The 11,515-nt window shown below is 40.9% G+C and overlaps 1 pseudogene; it reads left to right on the top strand.

Moving 5' to 3' along the window:
• Nucleotides 1–350: 350 nt before the first annotated feature.
• LOC100952504 lies at nucleotides 351–1,353 on the top strand (annotated as a pseudogene).
• The last annotated feature ends 10,162 nt before the right edge of the window (nucleotides 1,354–11,515 follow it).

The raw sequence follows: 11,515 nt of genomic DNA, 5'->3' as shown, positions 1-11,515 counted from the left end.
TTTGGGATTTTGTGATGTGGGCTAATCTTACTGGAGTTAGATGATATCTCAAAGTAGTTTTGATTTGCATTTCTCTGATGACTAAGGATGATGAGCATTTTTTTCATGTGTCTCTAGGCCATGCACCTGTCTTCTTCAGAGAAGTTTCTCTTCAAGTCCCTTTCCCACCCTGAGATGGGATCACTTGTTCTTTTCTTGCTAATACATTAGAGTTCTCTGTGGATTCTGGTTATTAAACCTTTGACATAACCTGCAAATATCTTCTCTCATATTTGTGATACATTTCAGCTGAAATAGTGATACATATGAAACAAGTGTTAACGTAGGAAAAGCAGAACCAGGCTTTCTACATGACCACAGATTTAGTAACTGAAAAGTGAGTAAAATTAGGTTAAAAATCTGCCTATACATTATCAATTGTTCTGAATATCTAATGAGTATATATTTGTTAAAGTATTAAAACTTTCCCAGTATAAATAGGCACTGAATAGAAAAATAGACATCAGGAAATAAAAATTAATTAAGGGCCACACATAATAAATTCTAAATAATTTACGTATATATTTTCCTTCAAGGATAGAGAACCCAACACTACACTCTTTAAGTGTGGGCTGCACATAGGAACTTCCTTCCAAAGAATATAGTCGGGAAAGCTTGGGAAATAGGGTAACTCCATAGTGGAGAAACTTGACAAAGTTTCTTGGCTAGCTAATCAAGGTCAAAGCCAACAGACATAAATCATGCTGAGAGTACTGACTCTTGATATGGTATGATGAGCTTTTGGCTTTTGTGTCAAGGAGGCCAAGGTGCAACCTTCTTCAGCTAACCAGAATATGGATTTATCCAACACCCGCTCCCTCCACCATGCAGCCCAAGTTCAACCCCAATGGAGATCAAAGTATCTGAGGTGCACTGCTGCTGAGGTTGGTGCCACATCTGCCCTAGCCCCCAGGATCAGCCCCTTTAGCCTGTCTCCAAAAAAGGTTGTTGAGGACATTGCCAAGACAACTGGTGACTGGAAGAGTCTTAGGATCACAATGAAACTGATTATCCAGACAGACAGGCCCAGATGGAAGTGATACTTTCTGCCTCTGCCCTGATCAGCAAAACTGTCAAGGAACCACCAAGAGACAGAAAGAAACTGAAAAACATTAAACACAATGGAAATATCACTTTTGATCTGATGTTTAACATTACCAGACAGATGCAGAACAGATCTTTAGTCAGGGAATTCTCTAGAACCATTAAAGAGATCCAGGGGACGGCCCAGTCTGTGGGCTGCAGTGTTGATGGCCACCACCCTCATGATGTCATCACATCATAGACAACATCAACAGTGGTGGGGTGGAATGACTAACTAGTAAAAAGTACAAAGGAAAATATTTAGATAAAGGATCATTTGATACACACAAACCCCCTACCCCACAAAAAGATAGTGTTACTTTATCTTTAGATATTCCTCTGCAAAACTCATAACTTCATTCTAATCCTGAGAAAAACACCATAAAAAATTCAACAGAGGGGCATCCTACAAAATATCTGTACAGTATTTCTCAAAACATGAAGTTAGTCAAAAGCAATGAGAGCCTGAGAAACTGCCATGGCCACAAGGACCCTAAAGAGATATGACAATTAAATGAAATGTGATATTCTGGACTCAATCCCAGAACAGAAAAAGGATGGTAAGAAAACACTAAGGAAATCTGAATAAAGCATGGACTTCAGTTAACAATGCATCAGTATTGGTTCATTAATTATAATGAATGTACCATTCTAATAAAATATGCTACTATAGGGAAAGCTGGGGTAGGTGGGTCCTCTCTGAACTACTTTCTCAATTTTGCTGTAAATCAAAAACTATTTATGGGTGGTGCCTGTGGCTCAAAGGAGTATGATGCTGGCTCCATATGCCGGAGGTGGTGGGTTCAAACCCAGCCCTGGCCAAAAACTGCAAAAAAAAAAAAAAAAAGAAAGAAAACTATTTGTATTGCAAAAGACTAAGACAGAGGAGGTTGACCCTGGATTCAGATCCAAGAAAAACCAAGGAGCCAGCTGAAGGGAGGTGCGACATGCCCCTTGTTGAGCTCAAGGAGGTGATTGAGCAAACACGTGTGTATCCACACAAGTGCAAAGTCCCAGAATCTTATATAGTAGCTGTAACAACAGCGGCTCCCAGCCAAACACTGGGTACATGAGAATGACTTCACATGGACAGTCACGGTTCCCTAAGGCAACACGGTGCCTTCCAGCAGAAGAACAGGCAAGAAAGCCTAAGCAATTCCATCTTCCCCACACTGTTGGAAAAAATGAAATGCATGAATAATAATAATGCTACACCTGAGCACACGTCATGCCTGGATTTTGGTTTCTAATTACCAAAGGAGAGCACTGCTGGATTCTTAAACTAGGGCAGGAAATGAAACCTAGAGCATCATTTAATGTAAGAAAGTAAAAAAGTGCTAAAAACCAATTTAAAAAAAACAAGTAAAAGTCCACAATGAAGGATGTGTGTCAACAAGATTGAAGAACCAATTAAAAGAAACTGGGAAAAAAAAATTGATCAAAACTGAAAAAAAATTGACAAAAGTGAAGAAAAAATTGATCATTTAGCTTTTGCCATATACGATAGAGGAAGGGCGAAGCCATGTACTGCTGATTGCAGACTGTTTATGAACCGGGCGGTATATCAAATTCTGGGCATTCTTGCACATTTAATCCACAGAGCCACTCTCCGAGTTAGATATGATTATCTCAACTTTACAAATGAGGTAGCTGAGGCCAGTGACTTTGGTTACCTTGCCTAATGTCACAGAGGTGTCAAGGACAAAATCAGGTTTTTAATCCTGGGGTTGCCTAGACTCTGAGTCTATCCTCTTTCACTGCCCAGTGCTGTCTCTAATTCAAGTTCATTCCTCCTTTAGCCATAAAATTAAGTCCTACATTGCCTGAAGTTTTCTGGGAAATACCCATTAATGAGTTAAACGCCTGGATGGGGAGGGGACTCTTATGATAGAGTTTTTTATTCATCCTTTTGTTGTTGTAATAGAAAAACTACAAACAAAAATGCTGCAAAGCTGAAAAAATGATTAATCTACTTATTCCAATCAAGGTATCACAGCGAAACTGTTCTTGAACTTTAATTGGCATCCCAGCAGCAACATCTAATACCAAATCTGCCTCCTAAAAAGTGGTGTGTTTCTGCTTCATGTCTGCTTACTTAGCCTCCAGGAGAACCAGTTTCTATTACAGTCCAAGTCAATAAGTAAACAGCTGATAAAATCTGGATGTGACCTCATCAAAAAGGAAAGAACCGGAACATACCTCGTAAGTCTGCTCCCATCAAGCTTCCACCTTGGAAAGGTCAGAAGGCATCTGGTTAAAGAGAGCATTACAGAGTGGAAAAGCCTTGATGCAGCACAGTAAACACACAAGCCAGTACAGCACATGTACAGCCGGTGTGGGTGCTACCCCACCATCCCCACATCTCCACTCCCACCTCCCCTGGTTCTTGGTTACCTTGTCACCAAAGGCCTCTGCATCCAGAAAAAAATCCCTTTTTTCCTCATTGTGTGATTGAACCCTTTCGGCCTCTTTTTTCCTTCCAAATCACCTTCTTTGTCATTATTCAATAAGCTGCTTTTATGTAGATACTTTTATCATGTCTTTGTAAACAAACACTATCTAGAAGTATGAACCAAATTTGTAAATCTTAAGACGTAATTTTTAATTTTTCATGTATTTTAGAACCCCTAAATCAATGAAGAATAAAGTTTTGGTTGCAAAATAACTGGCACAAATAGCCGCGTTACTCGGAGAAGGAATCCAAGGCTTTCCCAACTGGGCTCCCAGATCTTGGAAAGCGTTGTTAGGGCGCAGTCCGTGTCCAAAGACGAGACGTGTAATAAACCAACTCAAATGTAAATGTCAAAGAAGATCCGCCACTCAGGATGAGCTGTGGGTTTTTTTTGGGGGGGAGAGGCTGGGATTAACTCATAAAGATTATTGTTTATTCATGCAAATAACTTTTGAAATAATTTTAAACAATTTTTTAGAGAAAAAAGATTGTGTGTCTGACTTCTAAACAAAAGCGTATCTTTCGCCTGCCTTAAAGAAGTAAGCAACAATGACAGACAGCAAAATTCAGGTGACAGAATTTTAAGCAGGGTTTGTTTGAAAAAAAATATTATTTCTAATATTTTCCCACAGTAACAGAACCGTCTGAAGAACATTTTTTTCTTATTAGATAACCGAGAAGCTAACCCTCTATGACATCCTGGCAATTTGCCTCTCTAGACAAGGGTGGGAAAAACAAGTATTCAAACTCGAGGAAAAGCCATCTCCAGGGAAACCCCCATGTTTACACTTCTTTGGGGAAAATGTGTGAGTACAGGGCTGACTCCATGTCTGGGCAGGTGACAGGCAGAGAAAGCTTTCAGAGGAGGCTCCAGGCCCCTCCCCAGCGAATGCCTCAGGCAGTCATTAGCTTATTTGACTTCTCTGATAATTGGACGTCTATGTAACTGCCCCAAGCCACATGCTACCATGAGAAATTAAATCCCTGGGAATTCAGCCCTTGGATTTAATCGTTGGCAGAGAAAAATGGCCAAAAGAAAGAAAGGGGGTGAGGAAAGGGTAGAACCAGTTGCAGAAAGAATGGGACAGAGCTTCTCTCCTAAAAGAGAAAATAAAGCAAATGTTAGCATCCAGCATTTCTAATTAAATTTGGATTATTTAAAAGCCATTCCTTTTCCTCTCAAAACTGTTTTAAAAAAAGATTAAACATGATGCTAAAGAAGAGATTTGGAGTTCACAAACCAGTGAACAAATAGTACCCTTTTCATATAATGGATCAAATATGAGCATGGCTCCCGGGATAGAAAAGCCTGAGAAAGGCACATCCTGGACATGAGCACACAAATGAGAGTGGAAGAGAGAGCCAAACAGTTCCGTAGACGTAATTATAGACTTGAATCCCACTTAAGAAATCTACAAGGACCTCTTAGAGAACCAGTTTTGAAGGATTAAAAAAAAATGAGGGTCCAGTCCTTTGTTATCAAGAAGCACCCCGTCTGGTAGGGCAATGAACCTCACTGCAAGATCGAAGCAGTAATGGGGGCTCAGGGAAAGGTGGAGCCTGTGGGGGAGAGTAACACAGACATCAGAAAAATATGAAGGAAGTGTATTTCCAATAAGGCATGAAAGAGACAGAGAAAGAGCACTGAGATTTGATGGGTGAAGATGGTGGGGAACTGTGCCCAAAAAAAGCAACGATGAGGAACAATAATAATGATGGAGCGGTGCCTGTGACTCAGAGGTGTAAGATGCTGGCTCCATATACTGGAGGTGGCAGGTTCACACCCAGCCCGGCCAAAAAAAAAAAAACAATAATAATGATGATTAATAAGGGGTGAGTTTTAGGTACAGGGATTGGCAATTTATATAGCTCAGTGTGGGCTGGGGACCAGCAGTGTCAGCATCATCTGGAAACTTGTTAGAAATGCAAATTCTCAGACCCCACTCCAGATCCACGGAATGAGTAACGCTAAGGGCAGACTCAGTGATCTGTGTAACAAACCCTCCAGGTGATTCAGATGCTTACTCGAGTTTGAAACCACTGACCTATGGCTCAGGAAAAGCATTTAGAAGGAAGAGCAGCCCTACTAAAAAAGCAGATGAGAGAACCAGGAGAGTGTCTGGAACATCAGGCAGACTTCTGTCGGCTTCTGCAGCAGCAAAACGCAGTCAGGACTTCCCTAAACCCACCCCATGGAAGCAAAGTCCATTCTCTCACAGGTCTCTTCTAAGGGTTGGGGCTATAACCTAAGTTATGTGTCAGAGATCATGAAGCTATCCGCCAAACTTTCAAAAAGCAGGGAAAGTTGTACTCACCACTGTGAAACTCCCATCATCACAACACTCACCTTCATTGAATAACAGAATACACCATTAAAATAGATGTACTATGGAATTTCGGGATTAAATATTTATCAATAGCATGTAAAGTAATATCCAGCATGACTCTGCTGTCAAATCACACAAGCAAAGAACTCAGTATTTGGGAAGAAATTTCCAAGATGAGCCAAGGAATTTCCCACCGCATTTCAAAGCGGCACTTTAAAGGAATCACGCTTTAAAGCTGTATGGTTCTTACACATACACAACATGGGCACAGATTTACCTCATCTGATCTATTTGTATCTTCCAAGTTTTAGAAGCTGAAGCTCCAAGAAGGCATATAATAAAAATATTTAACACAAACTTGAGTGCTCAGCTACGCCATGCACTGAGCTTGGTGTTTAGGTGTGTGAACGTACTGAATACTCTCAGAAACCTTATGAGAAAAGTAACATGATTCCCCATTGAGGAAACGGGCACCAAGAGCTCTAACAAGCACACAGTAGGTGGGTGAAAAGCAAGATGCTAACCCAGCGCCAGAACACCCGGCTGTTCTCTGCCCTCCTCTGCCTCCCTCCTTAAATGGCAGAGCAGAACTTAAAAGCTATTCATTCCATAGCTCCCAGAGCTTTTCTACCATCCTGTTAATCCTGTAACTGCCGTTAGTGTGAAAGAGACGGGCCTATCTGAGTTTTAATAAAAGTCAATGATTTACAATCTTGTCTATCTGGACTTTGACATCCTAAAACTAAGTTTTCAGACACACACACATTTTACCTGTATACATTGATGACAGAGTTTACTTTTTTGATTACTTAAATAAAGTATACTGATTATTCTTGGAAGAAAATGGTATTGCATGTCTTCCCAACTCCTTTTAACTAGGCTTTCTGAAAGAGAGGAAGGAGGTAGAAGCTGCATGGACTGGCTGTGCAGGTAGGCATATGGTGGAAGGGTCAGAGGCCTGACAAAGTGAGCACCAAGACATGTCCATTTTGCGTCTACTATTCTGTGCCTAACTCTGGTGGCTATATAAAAAAGAAAATAACATTTCCCGCAAGGAGCTTATGTTGTCAAGGAGACAAGCCTTACATATATAACGTACCTAAAATAATTAGAAAACTCTACTAACGCAAGTGCTAGATTGTGTAGTGCAGACAAGTGGTTCCCATTACGTCTCAGTACAAAGATCCAGAGCCAAGTACTATTAAGTGTGTTCAGCTCTGCAGTTGTATATGGCAGCCCTTTAAGGATCTTTTTAAATACCGGATATAGACAGATAGACGGATAAATACATAGATAAAATATACACTTGTACAGGGTAGGGAACGGTATATGATTCTAATTACACCTGTCATCTCTATTGATTGAGAAAACACAGAGATGTGTAGATGGGTTTAAGAATACCTTGGAATAATAATGCAGTTCCCTGTGGGTATAGGACCTCATGCTTTAAGGAAAAAAAAGTTAGGGAAGAAGCATAATTGGGAAATTATGGGACTTTGGATGGGTGAAGAACTGGTAAAATGTGAATTGAAAGGGTAGAGGGAGGTGAGGCCGTTCAAAGCAGGGGGAGCTTGGAGTTCAGACTCAGATTCAGGCATGAATTTTTAATGTAGGGGTTCCATAGAGAGTCAATCACATTGGAAGTCTCTTTTTCATGACTTTCTTTTTTCAGAATATAACATAGTCATGCAAGTATCTGCTTGGAATAGAATTGTTCCTCAGAACTTTTTGGCCAAATGTATTATGAAAGTTATTTTAAATTGTTATTTTTTAACCACGATGTTTCTAGGTTACCTAAGTAATTCATAGGAGATATGAAGGGATTAAGGCAGATCATTTTTAACCTATTCTTTGTGTTCTTACTAGTAGTGAAATTTTAAAGTGAAAACTGTAAAATGGGGCAGTGCCCGTTGCTCAGTGGGCAGGGGACGGGCCACATACACCTCAGGCTGATGAGTTCGAATCCGGCCCAGGCTGGCTAAAACAACAATGATAACTGCAACAAAAAAAATAGCCAGACATTGTGGCAGGTGCCTGTAGTCACAGCTACTTGGGAGGCTGAGGCAAGAAAATTGCTTAAGCCCAAGAGTTTGAGGTTACTGTGAGTGTGATGCCATGGCATTCTACCCAGGGCACCGAGTGATACTCGGTCTCAAAAAGGAAAAAAAAAAAACTGTAAAATGCCACACACTGATCTCAACAACAACTCATAAGCAAAAATATGTACATAACCTACTGTTCTTTGTGCTGAGATCTAGGTAAATGGATCCTGCCTTGACTAGAGAGTTTAGCCCTAGGGCCTGGAGGGTTGCACAGCAGTATTCCATATAGCCTCAATGAAACACATATTACTCTGCCTATTCATTGTACCATTCTCCCTGAGAAGTGGTCATTCCTACTTTTCCAAAGGACATGGAACAATAATAAAAAGAATGATTAATTTACTCTCCAAGCACAGAGCCGCATTTAGTTTCCTAAGTCCTCACACTCACCATATTTTAAATCCCAAAACACGTTATGCTATTTTCCAGCTTCCACTTGAAGACAGAGGTCCCAAAGAATAAAAGGGATGTTAGGCTCTTTTCTGCCCCAAATGATCTGGAGGGAGAGCCGGAGGTGGAGGGGTTGTGTTGCTTCACACAAGAAAGTAGAATAGGAGAGAAAAGTGGTGTATTAGTCAACTAGTATTATAATTATGCTGCATAACAAAGTGCCCCAGAACACAAGGAATTATAATACAAGCACCAATTTTTCTTATTTTCAGGTATATAGTTTGGTTGGGGTGACTGCTCCAGGCTGTGGGTTGGCTTCAAGTGAGGACCAGAGTTACCCAAACATCTTTCAAATTCTTCAGACAAGGAGCTACTTGGAGCAAATTTCTTTCTGATGCTCAGAAACCTGGTGTCTAACTAAGTCAGAACCAAATGTGAGAAAAATTTAGAGCTTCTTAAAACTCTCTTGAAACTCAGAGAAATTTTTGACCTAGAAAAGGTGGTTCTTTACAAACAGAATTCCTGACTTCACACCCTTGCCCTTCCCTTCCACATATACTTTTCTGAACAGCATCTGAATTTGTTCTACTCCTTTAAAGTCTACTATTTGGTGGTTAAATGAAGAACTCCAGAAAAAGCTGGAAGTTAAAGGAAATAAAGAAACAAACAAAGAAAGAAGCTACACTTTGAAGGTAAACAGTAGACCGTGCTTTGTAAATTACTCATCCTCCGAGTGGGATTTTTTACAGTAGACATTAGAAGCAATAAAGTACAGATCCAGAGTCAGGAGTCCCCTGTGGAGAGAAATGCTGGAACGAAATAGATTTAGTGACATTTTCTCCACAAGTCAAAGTCACCAAGAAAGTTTCTAAAGTCCAAAGCTGAACCCCAAATAAACAGGTCAATAGATGCTTATGTGGAAAAATTGCCCTAAGAGGTTTTCCTCTGTAGCTAAATTTCTTTTCTCTAAAGGTAAGGGGTGAAGGTAGGGAGAGATCTCAGAGCAGGAAAGAGGATGGTCAGGAAGGATTTGTAGGGTGCAGTTTTCTCTTGGAATAGGTGTAGGCACTGATAGAAATTCCTTTCCTAAGCCCTCCAATCTCTCTATCTCCCTCTCTCCCTCTGCTCAGTAGGGCTGGCCCTCTGCAAGTATATGAAGAAGGGACCAGTAGGAGTGGCCAGCAGAGCCCACACCTTCCTGCAGGGTGCACAGGGGTCCACTATGGTGTAGCTAGTGGCCAGGTGCTGCATCCAGCCCTTTGCAGAACAATCTCTTTTGTCAAATAAACAAGTTGCTGTGAACTTCTCCTTCCAATTGCTTTATTTCAGGTGGTGAGCAGCAGAGTGTGGCCATGAATCCCCAAATCCATACCACCTCTGTTTGCCATTGATTTTTGGAATTGCTGTTACACCTTGGCCTTCAGGCTCAGGACAAGTGCCTGCACCTGCTAAGACAGCACATTGTGTTAGTCGCCAGAGTGTCTGGCAAGTGCTGAAGGAAGAGGAAGGGTCTTGGACTGAAAAAAAACCAACTTAGAGGCATCTATAAGATGAGAAAAATATGTTCTAGTCCTTTGGCAATGCGCTGCAAATGTGGGACGGGGCCAGCCTCAGGGAGGAGCACGCGAGGGTGGGGATACAGAACCGCCCGCTGGATGGTGTCTGGGCTGTCTGTGTTTTCTTAGTTTGCTTTCCTCACATTCTCCTTTGGTATTGATGAACATGTGCTCTTTTATGCCAGCCTATTTCAGGGGTGGAACTTCCCAGAGTAAACGGGACTCCATCAGCCCAAAGCAGCATGTGGTAGCAGCCCCCTAAGAAGAGAGAGCCTGGGGGCAACAGGGTTAGAGAGAGTTTTATCCCCATCAGGAAACTGGTAAATTTAATTTTAAAAGGGAGATTTCCCTCTCGTTGGGATTATAAGTTTTTTGCTGTATAGAGAAGAAGTTCCCTTGATGGCCAAGAATGTGGTCTCTGGAGTTAGAACTAGGCTCAAATGTGTAGTATTTACAGTTGCATGGTCTTGAACAAGCTCCTTAATTAACTAAACTACAGTTTTCTGTCTATGAAATAGAGATGTACTTGAAAGTTACCAGGTGGTGGCAAGAGTTAAAGAAATGCACGTAAAGTTCTTGGTAGAGAGTCAGGAAGAAGTTACTGTATATTTATCATCACTGCTGCTACCACCGTTATTATTACTCCTCATGCTTTTAAGAAGTTTGAAGAACAGAGGTGATATTCTTACATAAAAAATGTAGGCTGGAAGGAATCTCTAATTCTCCTTTCTCTCTTTTACTTCTCTTTCCCCATTATAAGTGGGCTGCTGGCTCCAGATAAGTCTATAAGGGTCAGACATTCCAGGGTGGGAGAGAACAGTCACTGGAAGTCAGCGAAGCCCTTTGCTGAGACAAGTTGGCTTCAGATGAGCAGAGCAAACCTAGTGCTGCCTGCTGCATAATTTGTTGTTTTTTAAAAATTCCTTGCTTCTTAAGGCCTAAATTCTCAAGAAAACAGAAAACAAATAGAAAAACCAAATGGTCCCTTTGCCAATACTAAAGTTGACTTTTAGAGGACAAGACCCCTTAATCAGGTGCACAGTTTAAAAGCCCATAATTCATAGCTCATAAAGAGAGACCATCAAAAGGAAAACTTAAATTGGAGAAGCTACATCCCCACTCATGTTACCCAACCTGCCCTGCTTAGAAACTGAATATAGCAAGGTTCAGTAATGGGAGGAGAGAAAGGATCCATGGGGCCAGATCTCTTCCTGTGAGAAGGGGAATTTCCAGATGAGGAAAAAAGTACAGGAAGTGTCTAGGGGTGGGGATGGAGAATTGGAGGGAAGGGAAGTCAGGTCAGATAAAAAGAGGTATGTCATCAGGGACCTCCCCGCACATATCTTGTAAAGGCGCTCAGACTTTACTATGCTTATGCTTTCTTTATGAAAGTCAGTCACTTATGAACATAGTTTTACAAATACTAAATATTAATAGCACATTAAATTCTGTGGCACATTTAGAAAAATAAATGAGAAGGGTTATTTCAATCTTACTGTTTCAGATTATCATCAAACATTAAAAAGTATAAATTTTTTAAAAATCAAAGAACTTGGAGTTTTTGCC

This window comes from Otolemur garnettii, unplaced genomic scaffold, assembly GCF_000181295.1.
Source record: "Otolemur garnettii isolate 467f Iridium unplaced genomic scaffold, OtoGar3 scaffold00032, whole genome shotgun sequence".
Classification (NCBI taxonomy): Eukaryota; Metazoa; Chordata; class Mammalia; order Primates; family Galagidae; genus Otolemur; species Otolemur garnettii.
This window is presented reverse-complemented; position numbering and strand designations above follow the sequence as displayed.